Here is a 25,559-nt window from a genome sequence, read left to right on the forward strand (position 1 = left end):
ACATTGGATGGTGTGGTCTCTTCAGGGCAGCATTGAGGTCCCACGGGTTAATGCATATCCGGATTACTTGCTCGTCCTTTTTGTTGGCAGCTACCATGGAGGACATCCATTCGCTCAGCTCTGAAACCAGAGTCATTACATCCAACTCCCTCATTCTGTCCAACTCGGGCTTGACGTACGTGTGTGTGTGTGTGTGTGTGTGTGTGTGTGTGTGTGTGTGTGTGTGTGTGTGTGTGTGTGTGTGTGTGTGTGTGTGTGTGTGTGTGTGTGTGTGTGTGTGTGTGGGGCGCAATACTGTTTCTTTTTTAAAATGTCCTCCTTTGGAATGGACACCCTAGCACTAATTTGGGTTTGGTTTATCCAATATAAAGCCACTTATTGGAAATCATTCAAGTATCTCCTCTTCCCAACTGTCTTGTCAATAAAAAAAAAACTCCAACTACTATTGACAAGGCCCAGATGTAATTAAAAGCTTATGCTGAACAAGCCTGATAAAGGAGCACAGCTACTCTCTGTGGAAATGTCCCCTGGCAAGGAAGCAACATCCTTAGGGGTGAAGAGAGACAGCTGCAAAATTACAATTCTCATTTAAACCTCACTTGGTACATTGTGTTCAGTCCTCGTCATCTCTTTACAGGATGCTACAGAGAGGGTGCAGGGAAGATTTTCTAATATGTTACCAGGAATGGAAAGTGCACATTGAGGATAGGTTGAGTGAACTTGGAATTTTCTCCTTAGAGTGACTGAGAATGAGGGGTGACCTGATGGAGGTGTACAAGATGATGAGACTGTGTGGATTGCTAGAGGTTTTTACCTGAAGGTTGAAATGGCTAACACGAAAGGGCATATTTTTAAGGTGCTTGGGGGAAATTCATGGAAGATAATGACAGGCAGTTTTTGACATTGAGAATGATGGTTGCATGGAAGGTGCTGCTGGAGGCAGGTACAATAGGATGTTTTAAGAGACTATTAGATAGGTACATTGAACAGAGACAATCTTAGGGTTGAAAAGAACAGTACAATCCCAAAGGTGAGGAACTTCAAATATGTAAAGAGGCAAGACAAGCTCAAGTTGTTCTCCTTGCAGCAGAGAAGGTTTAATAAAAAGTACTAATCACTGAAAGGGTTTGCAAGGAACAAATGAATAGAATCATTAACAAATGCTTTTATTGTTGCTTTTATTTTCGAATTTATTGCACTGCCCATCCACTGGCAATTTGTCTTTCTCAAAACAACATACCCAGAAATATCTTTGTACCATCAGCAAACATGATCAAATTGCTTTGTATCCTATCAATTATCATGTTCAGCGAATGCCCCTGAAATACCACTTGTCATATCCTGTTCATGAGATAACCTACCATTATCCTGACTCTGACTGTTGCCACTCACTGAATTTCCTAAACAAGTCAATAATTTGACTTGAATTCCATGAGGTACAATTTAGCAACTATTTCTTAAGTGGCAGTTTATTGATGCCTTCTTAAAAAATAAATCAGGATCCATAGATATAATTCCATTTATTTCCATAACCTTGCAAATAAAAATGTTTGTTGGAGGAAAATATAACATTAATTTCCAGTGCCATCATTTCTTGTAATATTTTTCTCACATCACAATCTGAAAATTAATTATTTAAACCTGAAATGGTTCCATTATTTGTGATAAAGACAAACTTTGCAAACTTTTAATAGTTCTATTAACACCACTCTTTGAGCCCATAAAGGTTGTGGAACAATTCAATAGGTAGGATTTGGCCAATTGGATTGTACAGCTAATTTGAGACAACTTTCTCATTAGTCCCACTGTCCTGCCCTCTTTCCTTTCAAAAAATATATCTGAATATATGGCAATGTATTGTGTAAAACAAATTTCTGTAAATGGTTTGTTATTTTCTCAATTACCTGTGTCTTCTGATACTGTATACTGTTTCTCCTTGTTTTCTCTTTCAAAATACTCTCTGATTTTGAATCAGCCAACAAAAACTTATTTGAAACCACACATTTAGAGAACCCAGCATTTCAAAAACAAGACAAAACATGCAGAAAATGCACAGACAATATGTGTGGGCAATGAAATGGAGTTAAGGCTTTGAATCAATGAAGAGTTAGAAATTTTTAGAGCAATGTAGTTCCAAATAAGAAAAAGTGGTGGAGAAAAGAGAAGGCCCGTGATAGGTACAGACCAGGGAGACTGAATGACACATGTCCAATAAATGTGTGATAAATGAATTTTGAAATATCTGAAGAAGAGAGAAAAAAAACCAAAATACCAAAAATTTGAGATACAAGATTAAAATATCTGATTATCTGAAATTATTGAATTTGTTGCTGAGTCTAGAAGACTTGTTTGTCATTTAAAAAAAATGAGATGTACCTTTTGCTCAGTGGAGTGTAGAAAGCCAAAGACAGTCATCAGAAATGGAGTGGGATGGAAAATTAAACTGACAGATGAATGAAAGCTCATGATTACACCACAGTGATGCTCTGTACAGCAGTCACTTAATCGATGTATGGTTTGTCCAATATATAAGAGTCCACAGATAGAGCACCAACTACCTTAAACTAAATTGGAAGCACTGCAAATGAATTACGACTTCACCAGGAGGGAGTGTTCATGGCTTCAGATAATGGAAGAAAGTTAAAGAGGTTGCATCATTTGTGGTTGCATGGGAAGAGATTATGAAGGGAATGGGTGTTGCTAGAGACAAAAGAGTAAATAAGAGTGTCACAGTGGAAACAGTCCCTTTGGAAAGCTGAAGAGATTATCCCATTTAGTTTGCACAATTATTAAAAATAGAAGCTGTGAAAAGGAACCATATCCTTGTTCTGGTTGAGAGGAGATGGCATGGGAACAGAAGTGTGAGAAGTGGAATGAAGGTGGTTGATATCTCCATCAGCTATGCTGAAAAAAAAGGGGCAGCATGGAAGTATTGTGAAGCCAATAAACATTCTTTGCAGACTCATCAAGGTCTTGATACAATTCCCAAAACACACTATCTAGAACTTGACATAATGTACCAGAAGGGCATAACCAACAAGTTTTAAGGTTTGCAGAAACAAAAACTGCAGATGCTGGAATCTTATATGAACAAAGAGAAGCTGCAGGAACTCAGTAGGTCAGTCAACTCTTTATTACAGAGGAAGTACCCAAAGGGGATGAGGGAGTGTTGAGACTGATTTCTGTGAAAACCAGATGGGGTGATATCACATTGAAGTTGGCAGAAATGGCAGAAGATAACATCAAATGTGGAAGTGGCAGGGTGGAAAGTAGAGATCAGAGGGATCCCTTGGGTGGAAGTGGAGCAAGAGCAGATGTGGGGAAGGGCTTTTTCAATTACATCTTAATTTACTCATAATTTGTAAAAAGAATTCTGTTTCTGGGTAGCGCTTAATGTAGACCTGCAGATCATTGGCGTGAAACGTTAACTTGGTAACTCCGCACTGGTAGCCCGAACAAAGCTGAGTATTTACAGGATTATATGATTTATCACAATATCTTGACCAAATATTTCTCAATACTTAGCTGTCCTTTTATATTTTTTACCTTTTTTCCTTGTGTGGTAATTTAATTTATACAACTTGTTTACTTCACATCTGCACTATTTTTTAAAAATTGATCAAGAGTTCTTAAAAAATCTCAGTCTTTAACTTCTATTGTGAGGAATAAATAATCTTCTAAAGCTATTCCTGTTATTAACAAAGCCAAGTTCAAACTGCTATACAACAGTAAAATCTAAAAAAAAAAGCACATCCAGCTATTTCATATAGCTGAAGCTTGAATTTTGGTATCTATTTATCCCTTCCTCTATTCATGAGGTACTTTAAATAACAATGCAAAATAGATCGAATTCAGCTTCGAATGTGTCTACGATTAAAATGAACAGATTATTGATATGGCATTTTGGCTTAAAGAAATACTGGGCCAATTTTGAATGTCTGATTTAATCTGTTTGGTCCATCTGAAATTTGCATAATTGGGGTACAAATGTGTTCAGGGTCGAGCTACTTTTAAAATAATGGCATCAATCATTTATTTACCTCTTTAAACCATATGAAGAAAATATACTGAATTGGTACTTGGCATAACAGTGATTTGAATTCAAATCTGAACTTGTTTAGGTTCTGAATTCATAATAATCTCAGCTAAAGAAAACTAAATCTCCTCTAACCAGTACAGTGCAGTAACCAAAATCTTGCTGCTTCCCCGTTTTATATCCAGGCATCACAGTAGACAGATTTAGGTTAGTCTGACGTCAGATTAAAATGTAACAGAATAAAATTTCATTCAGTTGTCATCCAAGAAAATTCAAACCTAACTAACATACCATTTACAGGGTCCAGCCCATCACACAGTCCATACTAAGCACTTGACACCAACTCCCCTCAAATAAAAATTTATGAACACCTTAATTGTAGACTACATGCAGTTCAATGTAAATAGGTCAGTGCACCCTGTTGTTCAAGAATATCTTCTAATCTAGAACATTGCCCATCTTCTCATCATATTCCCCAAAGTCAAAGATATCAGGGTTGAAAATGGATTTGAGGCCTACTGGGAGTTACCAAACATGATTACATCAATTACCCAAGAGGTAGTTCTCAGGTCATGAATGACAAAAATTCTCACCATTGAGCTGCACCTTACATTGGTGCCTACTAATTACAAAAAGGCAACAGCCAGGCATACATGGCATGTTTGAAAGAAAACATCCACTCAGATGACTCACAATGTGTTACCCATCCAGGGCCTAATCTCCTTAACTGCTATCCAAGAATTACTACTGGAACACATGGTGCACATTCAACTTTGATTACAGTGGTCCATCATAGTTACCTTAATGCAACTGTTGTTCATTAATATTGCCACATGAAAAAAAAGGATGCAAGGGCTGCAACAAAGTTACATTTTGATGAGATTAAAAAGGCTAAGTTACGTACAACAAATGGTTGAAGAGAGAGACTTTTGGTGCTCATATGCAAGATCTCTGAAGGTAGGTACAATGATCATGAAGGTGTATGTGATTCTCGCCTTCATTGGCGGAAGTACAAATATCAGACAAAATTACAGTAAAACTATATAAAACTAATGTAATGCCACAACTGGAATACAATGTGAAACTCTGATTGCACCCCAAAGGAAGAACACAATTGTGCTGCATGAGAATCATCAGGATCCTGCCAGGATTTAAGGGTTCTGTTGTGAGAAGAGATGAAATAGGATGGGTTGTTTTCTTTGGAATAGATATAGTTGAGATTGGACCCAATTGAGGTACACAAAATTACAAGAGGCATAGATTAAATGGATAGAAAGAATCTTTTCCCCAAGTAGAGTGCAGTAATTTGCGCTAAAGGATACATAAAGTACATAATGGGCAAATCAGCCCTACTGACCACATTGACGTTCTGGGCTAGTTCCATTTGTCTGCATTTGCTCCATATCCATATAGAGTGAATTTGAGGATTTTTTTTCATCCAGAGGGTGGTTGAAATCTGAATGCTCTGCATAAAAGGTGTGCTAAACACAGGTATACTTCACAGGACCCAAGAAACATTTTGGTAAGCACCTGAAATGCCTTGGACTGTGTGCAAGGAAATTGTATGAATATAGATAAGGAGCACTTGGTGACACGGAATTAATGGTTTGTTTTTGTGCTATGATTTGATAGATAGCAGAAAAGATGCATGTTGTATCCCTGAACCCAAATGGAATACTTCCTGCCCTGAATCCATTCTACAAACTGATAACCAATGGTTCCTGCTGGACTGTGAGGGTCCTTGAGCTTGGCTGGAGAAGAACATCACATTCAACATTATGGAAATGCTGTTCATTAATTTTGTCACATGATTAAAAACAAGATGCAAGTGATCTAATAAACCTGTCAAAACAGATCTCAAAGGCAATGCTGATACTTGAAATGGAGAAACTTTATTTAAGTTACAATGTATATTTTCTGAAATGGCTCTGACATTTGCTCTTCCAGGAAAAAAAAACTGACAAGTTAAATTATGTATTTATGCATATATGTAAATATGTTGTTATAAGTACTTAACATTCTCAAATAAAAATAACTAGGAAAGTTATCCTATGAGAACTGATCAAGTAAGATTGGCTGATACACCCAAGAGTTTGGAAGAATGAGCGGTGATCCCATTCAAATGCACAGAATGCTGAGAAAGCTGACAGGGTAGATGTTGTAGAAACACAAAGACTGCAAGCTTTGTACTCTTGAGTGAACAAAGAGAAGGTGGGGGGAACTCAGCTAGTCAGGCTGCATTCATGGGTAGCAGTGGTCTGACAGTGTTTAGTATTAGGACCCTTTAGCAAGACTGAAGTACAAAGGGAAGACAACAAGTCTGTAAGAGATTAATAAATAAAAGAGGGAGAAAGGCTGGGGAGGTACCAAAAGGCAATGGGGCATTGAACAGAAGGTGGTGGGAGAGATGGAGAGATCATTGGGATGGTAAAAATGGGTTAGTAAAATGGTGAGAAATGGAGCAGTGAAAGAAGAGATGGGACCAGAGTGATAGGATAAAAGGTGGGGTTAACTAACATTGGGGTAAAAAAAATAACGTTCATACTTCTAGATTAAAGGCTTTCCAGAGAGAGCAGGATGTGTTGTCCTTCAATTTACATTTATAGTCATTCTCTGGCAATGGATGAGCCAAAAGATTGATATATCTCTGTGGGAGGAGGGAGTAAAATCACTAACAACCACAAGTGCCTACTCGAATCTCTGAAAAGATGAGGACCCTGTGATATCTGTCTCTGAGGGCGACATCAGAACATTATTCTAGAGGGTGAACCCTCGCAAGGCATCAGGCTCTTACAGCGACCTGGCAGGATGCTGAAAATCTGTGCCAACCAACTAGCCAGAGTGTTCACAGACATTTTCAACCTCTTATTGCTGCAGTCAGAGCTTCCCACCTTCTTCAAAAGGGCATCAATCATCCCGGTACCCAAGAAGAGTACTGTAAGCTGTCTAAACTTCAGCCACCCAGTAGCCTAATGGCTTGAATGTGCCGGAGATTGTCTGATCTCAGAAGCTAAGCAAGCTCAGGCCTGGTCAGTACTTGGGGGGGGGGGAAATGCCTAGGAACATCAGATGCTGTAGGTTTCTATGAGGGGCACTGGACAAAGTGGTGACTTTCAGTCTGCCTTATAGTCAAGTTAAAGAATTTCATGTTTGTTACGCTCTTAAATGTAGCATTACATGACAATAATGGAACCTTTATCTTTTACCTTTACCCGCTACTGTGATAAAATGCTTTGAGAGGCTGATCATGGCCACAAATAACACGTACCTCAGCAAAGACCATAAGACCTGGACCCGCTGCAATTCGCCTATCGTCACAATCGCTCCACAGCAGATGCAATATCACTGGCTTTCCACTCAGCTCTGGATTACCTTGAAAATAGCAATTCAGACATACAGCTACTATTCATCAATGACAGCTTGGCCTTCAATTACATTATTCCCTCAGTGCTGGTTAAGAAGCTACAAACTCTAAGTCTCTGTACCTCTTCTCCCCCTCCCCCCATCTGTAACTGGATCCTTGACTTTCTCATCAGAAGAACATAGTCAGTACAAATTGGAAACAACACCTCCTCACTGATCGTCAACACAGCACAATCCAAGGTTGCGTACTTGGCCCACTGCTCTATTCATTATACACCCATGACTGTGTGGCCAGGCACAATTCCAATGCAATTTCTAAGTTTGCCAATGACAGCAGAATCAACAGCAATGAGAAAGCTCATAGGAGGGAGATAGATCAGCTTGTTGAATGCTGTAACAACAATAACCTTGTGCTCAATGTCAACAAAATCAAGGAGATGATTGTGGACTTCAGAAGGATGTCGGGGGAACATGACCCAGTCCTCGTCGAAGGCTCAGTAGTGGAGAGGGTCAGAACTTCAATTTCCTGGGTGTCAACATCTCTACGGATCTGTCCTAGAGTCCCCATGTTGATGCAAGAAGGGTCGCCAGCAGCAATACTCTATGAGGCGTCTGAGGCTATTTGATACATCACTGAAGACTCTTCCAACCTCTGCAGGTGTTCTATGGAGAGCATTTTGGCTTGTTACATCACTGCCTGGTATGAAGGCATCAACTCTCAGGATAAGAATAAGCTCCAGAGGGTTGTTAACTTGGCCTGTGAAATCACAGACTTCACTCCATCGAGGACATCGACATGAGGCAGTGTCTTTAAAAAAAAATATTCTCAAAGACCCTCATCACCCAGGCCATGTCCTCTTCACTTTGCTACCATTAGGGAAATAAAGTACAGGAGCCTAAAGACAAGCACTTCTGCCATCAGATTCCTGAATAATCAATGAACCAAAGGCACTGCCCTACTTTTCATGCATTTTTTTTAATATATAGTAATTTTGCAAGATGATTATAATCTGAATGTTTGCACAATGATGCTACTACAAAACAGCAAATTTCATGGGTTGTTCATTACAATAAATTCTGATTTAGCCTGGGCCTCCAATCAGTACACAGGTGCTCAGTGAAAACAATTGTCCTGTATACATTTGGTCTCACTGATATAGAGGCAACCACATGGAGTATACCAAATACAGTAGATTAAGTTGGACATTTTGCAGATGAGGTTCTGCCTCATCTGGAAGGTAGGGACAAGTTTGGAATGTTCTCCAATTATAATGGAAAGTGTCCGAGGGGGGTGGAATGGTGGGGTTGGAAAAGTGGACCAGAGTGTCTTGGAGAAACTGATCCCTGCAAAAATAAAAAGCAGGGAATGGGGTGGGGGGGGGGGGGGGGTTGCGGAATGTGGCTGATGCTGGGATCACTTTGAAGTCAGTGGAAATGTCAGGAGATTGATGTGTTGGATACAGAGACTGGTGAGCTGGAATGCAAGGACCAAGAAGGAGAGGTGAGGTGAAGTGAGAATGAAATTGCAAGAAATATTCTTTAGCAATGACTGAAGGAGGGAAGCCACATTTCTTCAAGGAAGTGATCATTTTGGATGCCCGTACAATAGGCAAGCTGAGCAGAGCTATAGTCCAGGAAACTGTTGAAGTCAGTGCATTAAAAAAAATGCCCTTAAATAATTTGCCTCCTGATTTTCATCTACCTGTCTCTCCACCCTTCACCTTCTGACCAATACCCTATCACCTTTCAGCCCATTCTCCCCCATCTTTTAAACCTCTTTATTCTCAATATTTTTGCTTCCTACTTTAAAGATCTCGACCTGAAATGTTGAGTGAACATTTCTACCCAAGGATGCTACCTGACCCACTGAGTCTCTCCAGCTTTCCTTTATTAAGCATAGATGTTGGATCCCACTGCCACAACTGCACTGTCAGATCCAGCACCAACAGTGCCATCAAATTTGCAAATAATACAACAGTAGTTCAGCAACAATGATGTCATACTACAGAAAAGAGGTGAAAAATCTCGTGATATGGTGCGAGAGTAACAACCGGAGTCTCAACATTGACAAGACGAAGGAGATGATCGTGGACTTCAGGAGGACAAGGAATGACCACCCTCCCCTACACATCAATAACTCTGGTAGAGAGAGAATACCAAGTTCCTTGGAGTCCACTGAACAAGTGACCTATCACTGACTCTCAACATCTCCTCATTGTCAAAAAAGCGTAACAGCACTTCATGAGAAGACTGAAGTAGGTAAAGCTTCTGGTCACCATTATGTAAACCTTCTACAGTAGCTCTGTTGAGAGCATCCTGTCAACTACATCACAGTGTGATACAATTGCTGCAGCGAAGTGGATCGGAGGTCAATCCACAGGACCATGAGGGGCTGAGAGGATCATTAGAGTCTTCCTCCCCTCCCCCACCAATTGACGTGATCTACCTGGATTATTGAAGACCCCTTCCACCCCACACACAGCATCTTTCAGCTGCTCCCATAGGAAAGAGATACACAAGTATCAGAGCCAGCACCACCAGGTTGAGAAACAACCTCTTCCCACGGGAAATGAGAATGCTGAACGACCAAAGAAACTGCTCATACCAGTGGCATCACGAGGGTTGGTGTCACCCAATGCAGTAACTCATGGTGTCACCCCCCCCTCCCCATTTAAAAATATTGAATAATGTGATATAGTTGTAAATTCCTTAAATGTAATATTTCTTAGATTTTAACAAAATTGTTAACTACAATTAACTAAATTCCAACATCACTAGTTACAACATTATTAGTAACTGAGCGAAGCCTTTTTCGATTTTTCTCCTTTTTCTTTAATTATGACTTCATTCTCAAAAATGTTATTGATATAGGTTCACAAATACTAATTACTACAATATTGTAGCTAAAACACCAGAAAAACTGACAAAGCAGCAGCAACGAAAACAACAGTGCGTGCTTGTAGTCGAAACCAAGTGATTCGAAGCGTCATTGTAATTGGGTAATAATGATAGCTCTGACCGAAGCACATAAGAAGGTTCTAAAAGTAAATTAGCATAGTTTTAGCCTTGTAGATATATTTATACATGTAAACTGGGCTTATAAAAATGTTTTTTTGTTATAACAAACTACAAGGATATTTTTTATTAAAAAAACAATAAATTTCTGCTGAAACCCATCTGATGGTGTCACCCGGTGCAGTCTGCACGCCCTTCCCCCACCGATGCCAGTGGCTCACACTAACCACCCAAGACTCTCATATTTCTGAAACAATATTTATTGATTTATTTGTATATATGATGACTTGTCCTGCATATGTATTGTTCATCTCCATGCGTGCTATGACTGGTTGTAAGCCTGTATGTTTTGCACTGAGGACTGGAGAATGCTGTTTTTTCGGGTTATACTTGGGCAGTTGGATGATAATAAACTTGACTTGACTCAAGATATGAAAAAGAGTGTGGCTCAACATCATTTCCTTGGCAACTCAGGAGAGGCAGCAGGTGCTGACCTTGCTTATGTGCTTCGGTCAGAGCTATCATTATTACCCAATTATAATGATGCTTCAACTCACTTGGTTTCGACTGCAAGCACTACAAGCACGCGCTGTTGTTTTCGTTGCTGCTGCTTTTGTCAGTTTTTCTGGTGTTTTAGCTACAATATTGTAGTAATTAGTATTTGTGAACCTATATCAATAACTTTTTTGAGAATTAAGTCATAATGCTGGAAGAATCCCATCCTCTGAATGAAAATAACTATTTTTTGCTCATCAACGCTTTGTGGAACTTGAACATTGCTGCAAGTCATCTCCATAAGTAAATCAGGGCAACAGATGTAAATATCCATTATTTCTGAAAAGAGAGGAGCAGCTTCCAAATCCATGCTCTTCTTATTGAGAAAGTATTATTTTTATTTTGGACAAATTGTTATATTGCCTAGCAGCAGTTAAAAAAACATATACTGTAGTACCATTGTCCAAATAACATAATTAGTCCTTATTAGCATGACTTTTGAGATAGTTTATCTAAACAATGAAACGTTAATCATTTGTTGTAAGAGGTGACAATGGATTTGTCACTTTCTTTGTTGAATGGCACTTCAGATTAACTAGATTTCCTACTTTTATAAAAGCTACTGACACGTCCAAAAATAGTAACCATTATCAAAGGTCCCTTCCTTCAAGAGCATGTTGTCCATACAGAGTGTTTGTACAGACAGCAATCGACACTTTGCTCATCCAAAGCTTGAGTTAAGTACACACAGTGCCTCAAAGGATACAATAAAGGCATTCACCGCCACCAACTCCACTGAGCATTTGAAAAATAGAGGCACGTGAATTCTTGATTCTATTAGCAGCTGGCAAGAGGTCAACCATTACTAGGCAGTTCAACCAATCCAAAGACAGCAAGTTTTCAGAAAACAAAAACTAGAAAAATACTTGAGGAAATCCGTCATCAGTGCAAAGTGCGTGAAGAATTTTATTGCCATTCACTGCAGTAAACACCTTTTAACACAGCACATTATTTTCTCTAATGCTGGATAGATCTGCTCAGCAAAAAACATCTGCATTATTATTTGGCTACATATCCGATTACATCTTTTTTTAAGGAGGAAAAAATAAATAAACATAATCTTGAAAAAATATTACAAAGTTTTGCAAGCAGAAATCGGAAATAGAATGTAGCCAGGAAGGAATTTAAGAAGGGTCATGGAGAAGTAGAGCTGGAAAGGGGAATGATAAAGACTTGAACAGTCATGTAAAGGAAAACCCCAAGCCATTCTAATATATACGTGAAGAGTGAGGGTAGGACCACTCAGAGAAAAAGGGGGAAGCATGTGCCTAGAGCAGCCATTTTCCACAGGGGGTCCTCTATGTGCCACAGCACATTTAGGTAAAAAGCCTTGTGTTTTTTTCAAACCTCGTGTAATATCAGCATTTTTTTAGGTTGATTATGAAATCAGTAGTAAAGAAATATGGGGAAAAAAAACCCAAAACTTGACTGCTTCCACAGGGAGGTAGGGTAGTGGATGTGCGCATATTAATTTTAATAAGGTGTTTGACAGGGTTCCCCCACAGAAGGCTAATCCAGAAAGTTGTGAGGTTTGGGATCCATGGAAACTGAGCTGAATGGATTCAAGATTGGCAGAAGCCAGAGGGTATTATTAGATGGAGTGAATTCTGATTGGAGGTCAGATGTGTTCTGGGACTCCTGTTCTTTGCGAATTTTGTAAATGACTTGAGCAAAGAAGTGGAGAAATGGGTCCATAAGTTTGCAAATTACACAAAGGTTGGAGGTTATGGATAGTGTACGCTGTCATAGACTGCATTGTGATATCAACAGGATGCAGAGTTGGGTGCATAAGTAGCAGGTGGAGTTCAATACTGAGCACATGATTAAAGGCAGTATGGTTGGGAAAGATGGTGCTTTACAGCAGCGACTCTTTGCATGCAGCTCTGACAGGAATTATCAAATATTCCCATTCAGAACTACTGAAAGGCAAACACAAATCTAGAAATATAAAATCAAACTCACCCGATAATATGGATGTTCTAAGATCGCAGGCAGACCTCAGAAACAGCAGTCTCCATCAGGCCACAGGTCCTTTAAACAGCCTGCGCTCAGGCAAGTACAACATCGCAGGAGTTTAAACAGCCAGTGATTGGGCCATTTAAACTTTGCAGGAATTGCAAACAGCAGACGCTCAGTACATTTAAACATCACAGGTGATTTAAAGGAACAGCACACGGACCATATAAACACCCCGGGAACGACTAGCAATAGACCCACGGGGCAGGTAAAGCCCGACCATGTGGACGCATGGAGGGGGTGGGGGGAGTTGCAGGTTAAACTGAGATGCTGGGACCTGAGGCTTTCACTCCCCACCATCCTCCTGGCCAACGTACAATCCTTGGAGAACAAATTAATGAACTCCAAACCAGACTTCAACATCAGGAAGTGCTGTATGATACGCTTTACAGAAACTTGGCTAAATGCAGACATTTCAGACGTGATGTTGCCACCCAAGGGCTACCTACACCCTCCATCCTACTGACTGAACAACGGTGTCTGGGAAAACCAGGGGAGCAGCATTTGTGTCATCATCAATTCATTGTGGTGCACAGATGTGATGGTTACATCCAAGTCCTGATCCCCTGACTTGGAAAATTTGGCAATCAAGTGTCATCCATTCTACCTGCCGAGGGAGTTCAGTGCCATCATCCTGGTCGCAGTGTTTTGACAGTATATAGACATGTTTTTGGGAGATAAATTGGGGTAGGTTTGTTAGTGTAGGTCACATAAAAACACTAAAACAAAATACTAGAGCTCTGCTAATGCTAGACATGCCGGGGCCCCAGAACCTTTGCAGAAGCTTTGGAGAGTGCCCAACAGTCTTCACTAATGGATTGTTGTTTACAAAAAGTCAACACATGAAAGAACTTGTCAGAGTCACATTCTGTCTGGAGTGGAACTTGCTGTTCTAAAAGGGTCATGTGGTTTTGTAAGCAAAGAGAGCCAAACAGGTTTTTTCTCTCAGAGAGAAAGAGTCAGAGATAAGTTCTACAGTGTTACAGTCAGCAGCAGCAACTGGAACTGAAACAGAACAAGGTGGCAAGCTTGTGGAAAATCCCATTTGGAATTTGGGTTCTGAATGCTTAGTTCAGCCTGGTCAAAGCTCGTGTGGTTCATGCAAGAGGAGAGAACTGGCTGTCTAACGTTTCACATGAAATAAGAGAAACAAAAAGGAACTCTGTGGTGACCTGAAAGAAGGAGGTTATCATCTGGAGAACCCGGAGGGGGCATGTTTCTTCGGCAAGACACCAATGTCACAAAGGAATCAATTGTGGGTGTCACTGTACAACGTATCTCTCTCTGAAAACTGACAAGAAACTTGCTGAGTGGTAACCATTTACCTTTCAAGCACCAAAGTCTGGTGAACTTTATAAATGTTAAATTCCATGCACAGTATAAGAATTGCCTGTAACCAGTGAACTTGGAGGAATGAGAAGTGAGATTGGACTGTGAATCAAAGAACTTTTCTGAACTTACACACACATTACATACAAGTGCGCTTAGAATTAGAAGGGGGTTAAGTTAGGTTAGTTAAGTCAATAGTGATAAGTTAAAGTGTGATTGTGTTTTCATGTTTAAAGATAATTAAAAGCAACTTTTGTTTAAGTAACCAATTGTCTTGGTGAATATCTATTGCTGCTAGGTTTTGGGGTCCTCTGGACTCCTAACAGTGTAATATTCCGCCCTATGCTAATATCAGGCTGGCACTGGCAGGACGGAGCACTGTGATTAACAACCATGAGATAGCACATCCAGATGCCTTCTTGATCATTGTAGGGAACTTCAATCAGGGTCACCTGAAGAAGTCTCTGACAAACTACCACCAACACATCACATGCGAGACCAACATTGCCTGATATGAAGGCACCAACTCTCAGAACAAGCTCCAGAGGATTGTTAATTCGGTCTGCAACATCACAGGCACCAGACTTCACTCCATAGAGGACAACGACATGAGGCAGTGTCTTAAAAAAAGCAGCCTCTATCCTCAAAGATCCCCATCATGCAGGTCATGCCCTCTTCACTCTGCTACCATCCGGGAAAAGGTGCAGAAACCAAAAGATGAACACTCAATGGCACAAGGACAGCTTGTTCCCCGCTGCCATCAGATACCTGAATAATCAATTAACCAAAGTCACTGCCTTACGTTTTGTGCACTACAATTTTAAATTTAAGATGGTTTATAATATGAACATTGGTACTATGACGCTGCCACAAAACACCAAATTTCATGATTTGTTCATCACAATAAATTCTGGTTAAGGTTAAGAAGGCTTATGGTGTGCTGGGAAAGTTAGTTGGGGAATTGAGTTTAAGAGCTGCGAAGTAATGTTTCAGCTCTATAAAACTTTAGTTCGAGTATACTTAAGAGTATAGCATTCAGTTCTGGTCACCTCAATATAGAAAAGATGTGGATGCTTCAGAGAGGGTGCAAAGGATATTTACCAGAATAGCGCCTGGATCAGAGAACGTCTTATGAGGAAAGATTGAATGAGTTTTCCTTTTTTGTTTGGAGTGACAGAAGATGAGAGACAACTTAATAGAGATGCATAAGATGATAAGAAGCACAGAGAGTGGTCAGCCAGTACTTTTTTCCCAGGGTGGCAACAGCAAATACCAGATGACATTCATTTAAGGTAAGGGGAAGAAAGTTTAGAGAAGACATCGGAGGTATTTTTTATATAAACACAAAGAATGGTGGGTGTCTGGAATGCATTGTCAGGGATGATGGTAGAAGTTGATACAATAGGGACATTTAAAATACTCCGAGATAGACATACGGATGTAAGAAAGATTATAGCTCAAAACCTATGTACAACTCGCATGGCGGTCAAAAAAAAAATCAAGGGACCTGTGCTGCACACAGGAGAGCCCAATTAAAAAATGCAACTAATCCATAAATAGTCATGGAAACAAGGATCTTCTGTCCATAGACCAACATGCAAATGTTACACTGGAAAATAGCAAAAAAAAAATATTTTCCAGAGATTGCTATCATTGTATTCAAAAGGAACAACATCCATGGAGAGAAATGGATTGTCGACTCAAGATTTGGAAATGAGTCCTGACACGAGACTTCAAAATAGGTCCTGGCTGGAGACATTGGTTGTCATTTCTCTCCATGAATGCTGTATCACCTGCTGAGTCCCTCCAGCTTTCCACTGTTAGCTCAAAGTTACAGAATCTGTACTTGTGTTTCAAAAGGAATATTCTGGCCAGCCACGATTTTACATTCCATACATTTGTATTAAAACAATGTATTATACAGTTGGAGCTTCCATAACTTTATCAAACAAAACCATCTCCAAATCTTTAATATTCTCAGCCAAGTTATGCATTTAATCAGCTCTTTAAGTTAATGGATGTGGTTACTGAGATTTGGGAGAGGAAAAACTGCCCCACTGATGCAAAGCTGAAGGTAATTTTGCAAAATATACCATTCAAACAGAACTTGAAGACCAGGTGTAATCTATAAATACTTTAGAGGCTTATCAAAATAATTTATCTGCATTTTCTGTTATCTACGGATTGTCCCTCAAGGCTATAAACATAGTTATCAATCCATTCCAGGGGCCTGTCCACAAACTGAACTCAATGCTGGGGGAAATAAACTATAAGCTTGAGGGAACCTGCAGCAATAGCAAACATAAAACATAGGAAGCCAGTAAATTGTGATTGATGGCTCCTCTGCATTTTGCCTTCTTCAAAGGGAGTGGAAATTTGCAACTTCTGTAAACTATTCATTTCAAGTTCAATCAAACTAAAACACTGTGTGCTTAATGCAATTTTTATGGGGTGTGCATAGAATTGTGAGAATTGTGAGTGATAAAAGGGATTTTGTTAAGATTCATCACCTCCTGGTGTGAAGAGCACATCAGTTGAATCCAATCACCATACTCCATCATGACAGCTGCAAAGGTTTATACCTTGTCAGAACAGTGGAGGGAGAGAGTTTCTGGCCCAGTTCATTGTGTGGAATCCAAATGAAGGGATGAAGACTAGGAGTACTGGAGATCAGGGAGGGGAGGGAGGTGGTGGGGGGGTGAAGAGGGGGGAAAAGGGAAAATAATGTCATCCTGGTCCAGGCATAGTGACTTATGATGTTGCTACCAAAATTATCACCATTACAGGAATGCTGCTGTGATCGTTCAAAGAAAATTACTCTCAACTTTTGAGCTTGTTTAATTGCATTTGTCAGTGACAAGGAACAAAAATGGAACTGCAATTAAACTGAACTTGCATTTTAAAAATATGATGAATAGTGTTGCTACAATTTTTAAATACTGCCTGTGTAAATACATCAGTTCTTAGTTGAAAGGCCTTTCAAAAAGCTGCTTCAAATTTTAAACTATTTTATGCTCAATCTGCATGATCCCACTCCTGTCAAAAAAACAATTTTTGTGGAGCTCAGGCAACATTGGCATCCTTCCGCCTGTGTTCATTATAATCTAATGGATTTACATTGTAAAACAAACAAACTTTACCAATAGCTCATGGAAATTCACAACATGGAGCATTAAATAAAAGGTCATGCATGTAAAGTGCTAAAGAATTTCTGTTCTCGATCAATCACCAAAGACCAATGAATTTATTAAAACCTTTGATCACAGATCTTCTTTCACTCCACAATCAGAGTTGGAGTGACCTGGGTTTGTAGAAAGGATGGAGAGCATACCTCAGAGACAAAACCGTTCAATCAGACCAATCATCAAATCATTCCTTTGAGAAGAGGGAAGGATAATGTATGTTGAAAGTATACAAAATACACCATACAAAACAGAATTCAAATCTCATATTAAGTTCATTCTGGTGACTTGGCATAGCATTTCAAACTTACATTAAACATTCCCTGTAATAAAATTACGATGAAATTCTTTCTAAAAATAGCTTGTTTTTTTTGCCAAATAATAACCAAACAAGTTTTCATATTTGAGTGAATTAAAGGTTCAGTCAAAATTCTATTTAAATACAATTACAACATTTAATAAGAGTTTGAACAGAAGAGAAATAGTCTAGACAATCATCCTCAACAGGGGCCCACCTTTTACCTCACATAACAATTTTTTTATGTTTTTCATGTACAGTATTTGGCAGGAGAGAAGTATGGAAGAAACCATATCTTTGACTGCTTAGCGGGTAAGGGTCCACTTAGAACAGAGATACAGAGGAAATTCTTGAGCCAGATGTTGGTGAATTTGTGGAATTTGTTGCAAAAGGCCATTAGGGAGACCAAGTCTTTGGGTGTATTTAAGGAGGAGATTAATAGATTCTTGACTAGCCAAGAAGGTTATGTGGAGAAGGCCGCGCAGTGGGGCTGAATGGGGAAAAAATGGATCAGCTCATTAATGAACGGCAGGCCAGACTCAATGGGCTGAATAGCCTATTTCTGCACCTACATCTCAGTCTTTGAGCATAGTTCTTGAGGTGGGGGGTGAGGTGGGGGGGGGGGGGAATAACCAAAAGAAAGGCAGAGAATGGCTGGTTTAGAGGGATACAAGCATAATGTTGGTCCATGGATATTTGTTTCCCTTCCCCAAAAGCTAAGCCTGCTGTTTTTGATTTTTGTTGATGCTGAAATTGCAACTATGGCCTCCAAACCCATTCCATAAAGCTACTTTCTTCAACAAGTATGTGGCACAAGGTTACCATGAGCCTCTGAAGGAGAGGCTGCTTTCAAAGCTGTCAAATATAATGCCATCTTTGGGTTAAGACACATCTGAACCCTCAGGTGGTTGCAGATACCACAATATTTGTAGAGCTAAGTTACATTATTCCACCAACACCATCCAACTCAAGATTGAGCCATTTACCTCAGCAGTCCTATTTGTGGAAGCTTATTGGGATGTTCTTTCATTTGAAATATAACTGCAGTTACAAGCACTGGCAAGAAAACCCTTCCAAACATCCAGGAAAAATGTCCAAACACATTATTTTATTTGATACCTTTATGGGGTTTTTTTTCTTGCCTTGTTAGCATCTGTACCAGTCATAAACCATGAGATGATGGAGCCCACCCACCCCACCCCACCCCAGATCTGTCTGAAATGTTTCACAGGCATCTTTCAGAGTTTAATATAACCTTGAAAAATTATCATTGATCAAAAAAAGGCTATTTTGTCCTTTTCAGGTAAATTAGCTACTGGAGAGCCTACCCTCTGCAACAACCCACTGCCACCACTTCAATTTATGGTACATCTAAAACGAAAAGTAATATCAGAATAAATCAGAACTTGTTAGTGTTCCAGCTCAGTGAGATGTCAGTGAGGGAATGCTGCCAAGTGGTATATTCCAGGCTTCAGGAGTACGCATTGAAGGATGGAGTGAGGCTTTGTGCAGTCAATGCAAGAATTCTATGGGAAAGGAAAAAAAACTGTTGGATTCTTCTACTACTAATCATTGAGGGGAAGAGACCATTGGGGAAACACCTGAAATAACTAAAGGGATGTAGCAAAAGGGGGGGAAAAGTGGGAATAAATGATTATCACTACAATGTACAGTGAAAAAATGTATATGGCAGTAAGACACCAAGAATTTTTTAAAAACATATTGGTTAATTTGTATATATTTTTATTGTGAATAAAGTCTACTTTTGGGGAAAAATTATTATTAACTAACTGGGTTTACTTAAGGCTGAAAAAAAAATTGGGTTTTCTGCAACTGGCTTCAACAAATTAATTTAGGTAATTAGTAGCCAAAAGATAGCAATGCTTTTAAAATCTACAACCTCATTGCACAGAGAACAGCGTCATTGTCAAGACTTGCAATTCTTACTGAGGTAAATTTTAAAAAAGCAGTCGATACAAAATATGCAGAAATAAATAACCTAGTTTCTGATTTTCATTTCTAACATGGTCATTGTAATGTGTTATCTGCACTTAATTCTTAAAGAGGAGAGGTTGCTACCAGCTCATCTCCAAAATTGACCCCATGGAGTCTCAGCAAGAGACATGACAAGTTAAAAAAGAGGTAATCTGTGCCAATGGGTGATCACAGCAGTTTTTCATACAACCTTGAAAATAGCCACGAAATGCACTGCTGCAGTGGCTCCAAAAACATGTGCTTACAAAGTTGCAGTCAAATGCATAAACTATAAAACACCTTAGAAGTGAAATAATTTGCACCTGACACTTTTTCAGAAATTTGGTGGATGCAATTTGTAGTTCAGCTCACTTTCATCAGTTCTGCAATGTGTTCTTCATGGAGATCAATGAGCAAATTGCCATCTACAGCAAATGGATTGTGACAGACAGTGAACTGCCAAGCAACTACTAACTAAAGTGGGTCTTTAGTCTGTGCATTCACAATGAAAGAAAACACCTGACACACACTATTCTAAATAGTTGGATCAAAAGGACTGTACACGAACAGTGATGACCTGAAATATATCAACATTAGTCTTGGGTGTCATGGTGTGCATAAACGAATTAAATCCCCATAGCATGACCAAATGTATCGTAGGACATTATGGGAAGCAAAGCAAAAAAAATCACCGTGGCCAAGATTTTCGTACCTTCATTAGACGACTGGAGGATGGTTAATGTTGTTCCTTTATTCAAGAAGGGCTTCGAGGATATTCTGTGGAAATTACAGGCTGATGATCCTAAAATTAGTGAAGGGAAAGTTACTGGAAGTGATTCTGAGAGAAAGGGTGCTTCTATATTTGAAAAGTCAAGGACTGATTCAGAATTGTCAGCATAAGTTTGTGCACAGGGATTTTGAAGAGATTACCAAGAGGATTGCCACGGGCTTGGAGGCAAATGTTGTCAATGTGGTCTTTAGTGAGGCATTAGATAAAATCCCACATGGTAGGTTGGTCTAGAAGATTCGATTACATGGGATCCAGTGTGAGTTGGCCACCTGGATACAAAGATGGTTGCTTCTCAAAGTCATATGACAAGATGTGTGGCACAGAGATCACTGTTGGGTTCATTGTTGTTTGACACATATTCATGGTTTAGATGAGAGTGAAGGTGGCTTGGTTAGCAACTTTGCAGAGGTCGCCAAAATTGGTGGCATGGAGTACAGTGAAGGAGGACAGGCAAGATTAGAACAAGATCTTCATTAACTGGGAAAGTGGACAACAGAATGGCAGATAGAAGATAACTCAGATAAGTGCAAAGTTATTCATCCTTGGAAGATAAACTAGGGCAGAATATAAACAGTGAATGGCAGGTTCCTGGGGAATGTTGTAGAGCAGAGAGACCAAGATTTATAAGTACATAGTTCCCTGAAAGGACAGGATGATGAAGAAGATGCATTGCAGATTTACCTTCTTCAGAAGAAGTATTGTGTTTTGTACTGTGGGCTGTTGAATACAGGAACACCATGTTACTGTTCAAACTTTTAGTCACGCCACATTTAGAATATTAAGTGCAGTTCTTGTTGCCTCTTCGTAGGATGTTTAAGATGGAGAGGATGCTTTCTCTGGATCAAGAGGTTTACAAAATCATGAGGGGAACAGATGAGGTGGATAGTCACAGCCTTTCTCCCCCAAGACAGGGGAGTCTGAAACTACAGGGTACAGGTTTAAGGTGAGAGGGGAAACATTAAAAGGGACCTTTGGGGCAACAAAATTAATGATTATGTGGAAGTGGTGGAGGCAGGTGCAATTAAAACACTTAAAAGACATATGACAATCACAATCTACAAATTTGCCAGTAGTCCAGGAAAGGAATGAATCAACCTACAGGATGGAGATTGAAAACTTGGTAATGGTGCACCACCAACAACCTTGCGCTCAATATCACCAAAACGAAGGACCTGATTGTTGATTTCAGGAAAGGAAAGCCAGAGGTATACGATCCAGTGATCATTGGGGGAAAATCAGAGGTGGAGAGGGTGAGCAAATTTAAGTTCTTGGGAGTTACTATCTCGGAGGATCTTTCCTGGACCCAACGTACCAATGGCATAGTGAAGAAAACATGTCAGGGCTCTACTTCCTCAGGAGTTTGTGGAGGTTTGGTATGATACCAGAAACCCTGCAAATTTCTACAGAGCTATGGTGGAAAGTGTGCTGACTGGCTGCATCACAGTGTGGTATGGGAACACCAATATCCCTGAGCACAAAGCCCTCCAAAAGGTAGTGGGCACACCCCAGAACATTACAGGCAAAGCCCTCCCCACTATTGAGTACATCTACAGGGAACACTGCCGTCAGAGGGCAGCAGCAATCATCAAAGACCCTCACCACCCAGCCCACATGCTGTTATCGCAACTGCCACCAGAAAAGTATTGGTGCCACAAGACTCCCACCACCAGGTTCAAGAACAGCTGCAACCCCACTACCATCAGTATCCTCAATGACAATGTCAATCATAGAATCATTTAAGGACTCTTACTTGTGCACTTTATTGAGTTTTCTTTGCTCTCTCTCCCTCTATTGCACAGTTGTTTATATTTGTTATTTGTTACTAGTTCTTTTGATTGTTTATATGTTTACGCTGTGTACAGTTTACTTTTTGCACTACCAATTAATGGTAATTCTGCCGTGCCTGCAGGAAAAAGGAATCTCAGGGTTGTATGTGATGTCATGTAGGTACACTGACAATAAATCTGAAGAAAGGTTTAGCAGGATGTCAGCCAAACACAGGTAATGGGACTAGCTCAGGGAGGCATCTTGGTCAGCATGAACTAGTTGGGCTGAAAGACCTGTTTCTAGCCGTATTACTCTAATCCTTGTCGGGATTGAGTATCCAGGTAAATTAAATAACTAAAGTTTTGTGCTTTCAGTCTCAACGTTCATATTGAAAGTAATATTCTACAAATAGATGATTTGGCCACAAAATTTGGCTTGGTACTGCTGTCCTTCTGCCGTGAAGGAGAATGAATTGACATCAAGATGGCAAACAATGCACAAGCGCTCATCCAAATTGGTAAGGGCATTAACAGATGCAATGGTAATATCCATTAAAAGGTCTCCGAGCAAGTGGATTGTGCAACACTAATTTCATGCCAGCACTAGTAAATTGGAGCTCAAGCTTCCATCTCTGTGTTCAATAACAGGAAGAGACCACAGACAACATTATTTAAAGGGATCATTAACCACATGCAGGCTAATTGCTGAGTGATTTCCATTGATTTTTCTTAATAAATTTCAGCAAGGCTCAATAAACTGATGAATAACATATTTATCACAGGCAGAAGCTGAATTTTTTTCTTTTAAAATATAAGTATACAGCATGGTTACAGGCCATTTCAGCCCAGACCCCAATTATACCCAATTGACCTACATCCCTGCTACTTTTTTTTTGAAGGGTGAGAGGAAACTGGAGCACCTGGAAGAACCTCATGCAGACATGGGAGAATGTACAAACTCCTTACAGACAGCGTAGGATTCGAACCCTGGTCCCCATCTCTGACACTTTAACAGCACTGTGCTAACTGTGCCACCTACGTAGTTCCAATGAGCAAACAACATAAATTTTGTGCGCGACAGGTAACTGGGCATCATTATCTCCCTCTGAAGTTTTGAAAGCTCTCTGTCTTCACCCACAAAATGTATTTTTGGTTCAGTAGTCAACATTGGCCATCTGGTGCCATTAATATCTGCCTCAGTTAACAAATCTCTGATGCCATGCCTTCTCCTTGTAAGCGAACCATCCTTCAGTGCTGTGTCTGATTATTGGCTGTTGGATTGGAACCCAAAACTATTGTTCAGGGCTGATGCCACCATCAATTCTCATCGAAGGAAACTGCATGGTAGTAATATCCCTCCTCAATTTCATTTTGGGGAGAGAAGCAGAAGATCCTCCCCATTACATAGCAAAGACATCTTGACCTAACAAGCAGTAAACCGATTACCTTTTCAGGAAGAGAAGAAAATCGGTTACTTTGTGGAGGTGCTAGTAGCAAATGTTACAAAGATTTCAATTTGAAATGAAGTTTCCACAGGTTGGAACCAAATCCTCCCATCCAGTTAGCTTGGTACCTCATCTTTGAAATATTAACATGTTGATTTAATCTTTTAGCACCATAGATTGCATTACACCAACACAATGCCTACATTTTACATTTGAACATAAGCATGAGTTTCAGCTGGTTACTAGTTCATGAAAATGAATTCACACAATTAAGTAACTGTTCCACTAGCTATCTCTTTGGCTTGGCTTCGCGGACGAAGATTTATGGAGGGGGTAAAAAGTCCACGTCAGCTGCAGACTCGTTTGTGGCTGACAAGTCCGATGCGGGACAGGCAGACACGATTGCAGCGGTTGCAGGGGAAAATTGGTTGGTTGGGGATGGGTGTTGGGTTTTTCCTCCTTTGCCTTTTGTCAGTGAGGTAGGCTCTGCGGTCTTCTTCAAAGGAGGTTGCTGCCCGCCAAACTGTGAGGCGCCAAGATGCACGGTTTGAGGCGATATCAGCCCACTGGCAGTGGTCAATGTGGCAGGCACCAAGAGATTTCTTTAGGCAGTCCTTGTACCTTTTCTTTGGTGCACCTCTGTCACGGTGGCCAGTGGAGAGCTCGCCATATAACACGATCTTGGGAAGGCGATGGTCCTCCATTCTGGAGACGTGACCCATCCAGCGCAGCTGGATCTTCAGCAGCGTGGACTCGATGCTGTCGACCTCTGCCATCTCGAGTACTTCGACGTTAGGGATGTAAGCGCTCCAATGGATGTTGAGGATGGAGCGGAGACAACACTGGTGGAAGCGTTCTAGGAGCCGTAGGTGGTGCCGGTAGAGGACCCATGATTCGGAGCCGAACAGGAGTGTGGGTATGACAACGGCTCTGTATACGCATATCTTTGTGAGGTTTTTCAGTTGGTTGTTTTTCCAGACTCTTTTGTGTAGTCTTCCAAAGGCGCTATTTGCCTTGGCGAGTCTGTTGTCTATCTCATTGTCGATCCTTGCATCTGATGAAATGGTGCAGCCGAGATAGGTAAACTGGTTGACCGTTTTGAGTTTTGCGTGCCCGATGGAGATGTGGGGGGGCTGGTAATCATGGTGGGGAGCTGGCTGATGGAGGACCTCAGTTTTCTTCAGGCTGACTTCCAGGCCAAACATTTTGGCAGTTTCCGCAAAGCAGGACGTCAAGCGCTGAAGAGCTGGCTCTGAATGGGCAACTAAAGCAGCATCGTCTGCAAAGAGTAGTTCACGGACAAGTTTCTCTTGTGTCTTGGTGTGACTATCTACCCCTGGATGAAGTCCACAGACATCTAAACAAATTATCACCATGAGAAATCCTTTTTGGAATTCTTTTTCTCTATTGGGGCATTTTAGAAACCTATCAACTTAAGCAAATTTGGGGGTAAAATTCATTGTGCACTTGGAAAATGAAGAGTTTGAAACTGTCTTACAAGCATACCACATAAAGTGGCATGGTGGAGCAAAGTACAAATTAGATTTATTTCAACAAATAGCAAGCAGTTAAACATAGGTCCAACAATCAGGTTGTATCCAAATCAGAAGCCTTGGATGAACCAAAATATTTGCAAATTGTTGAAGATGAGATAATGTAGAATTCAGAACTATAAATTCAGAAGCATATTGAAAGTCCAGCCACAACCGCCGAAAAGCCATCACCAACACAAAGAGACAATTCTGGATGAAGCTGGGGTCTCAGCTGTGGCAGGTCATGCACACCTTATA

At 40.3% G+C, this 25,559-nt stretch overlaps 1 protein-coding gene across 3 annotated transcripts in view; it reads right to left on the reverse strand.

The window, feature by feature from the left end:
- LOC138755194 (transcriptional activator GLI3-like) overlaps nt 1-25,559 on the reverse strand; it is a 469,347-nt gene that overhangs the window by 360,337 nt on the left and 83,451 nt on the right. Inside the window, exon 1 of one of the 3 annotated variants that reach the window (XM_069920696.1) lies at nt 7,305-7,401. The exons of the other annotated variants lie outside the window; for them this stretch is intronic. The gene's annotated coding sequence lies outside the window, so the exon portion shown is untranslated. Of the gene's footprint in view, nt 1-7,304; nt 7,402-25,559 lie in introns of those variants that run through there. 3 annotated transcript variants of the gene reach the window in all.

This window comes from Narcine bancroftii, chromosome 2 (assembly GCF_036971445.1).
Source record: "Narcine bancroftii isolate sNarBan1 chromosome 2, sNarBan1.hap1, whole genome shotgun sequence".
NCBI lineage: Eukaryota > Metazoa > Chordata > Chondrichthyes > Torpediniformes > Narcinidae > Narcine > Narcine bancroftii.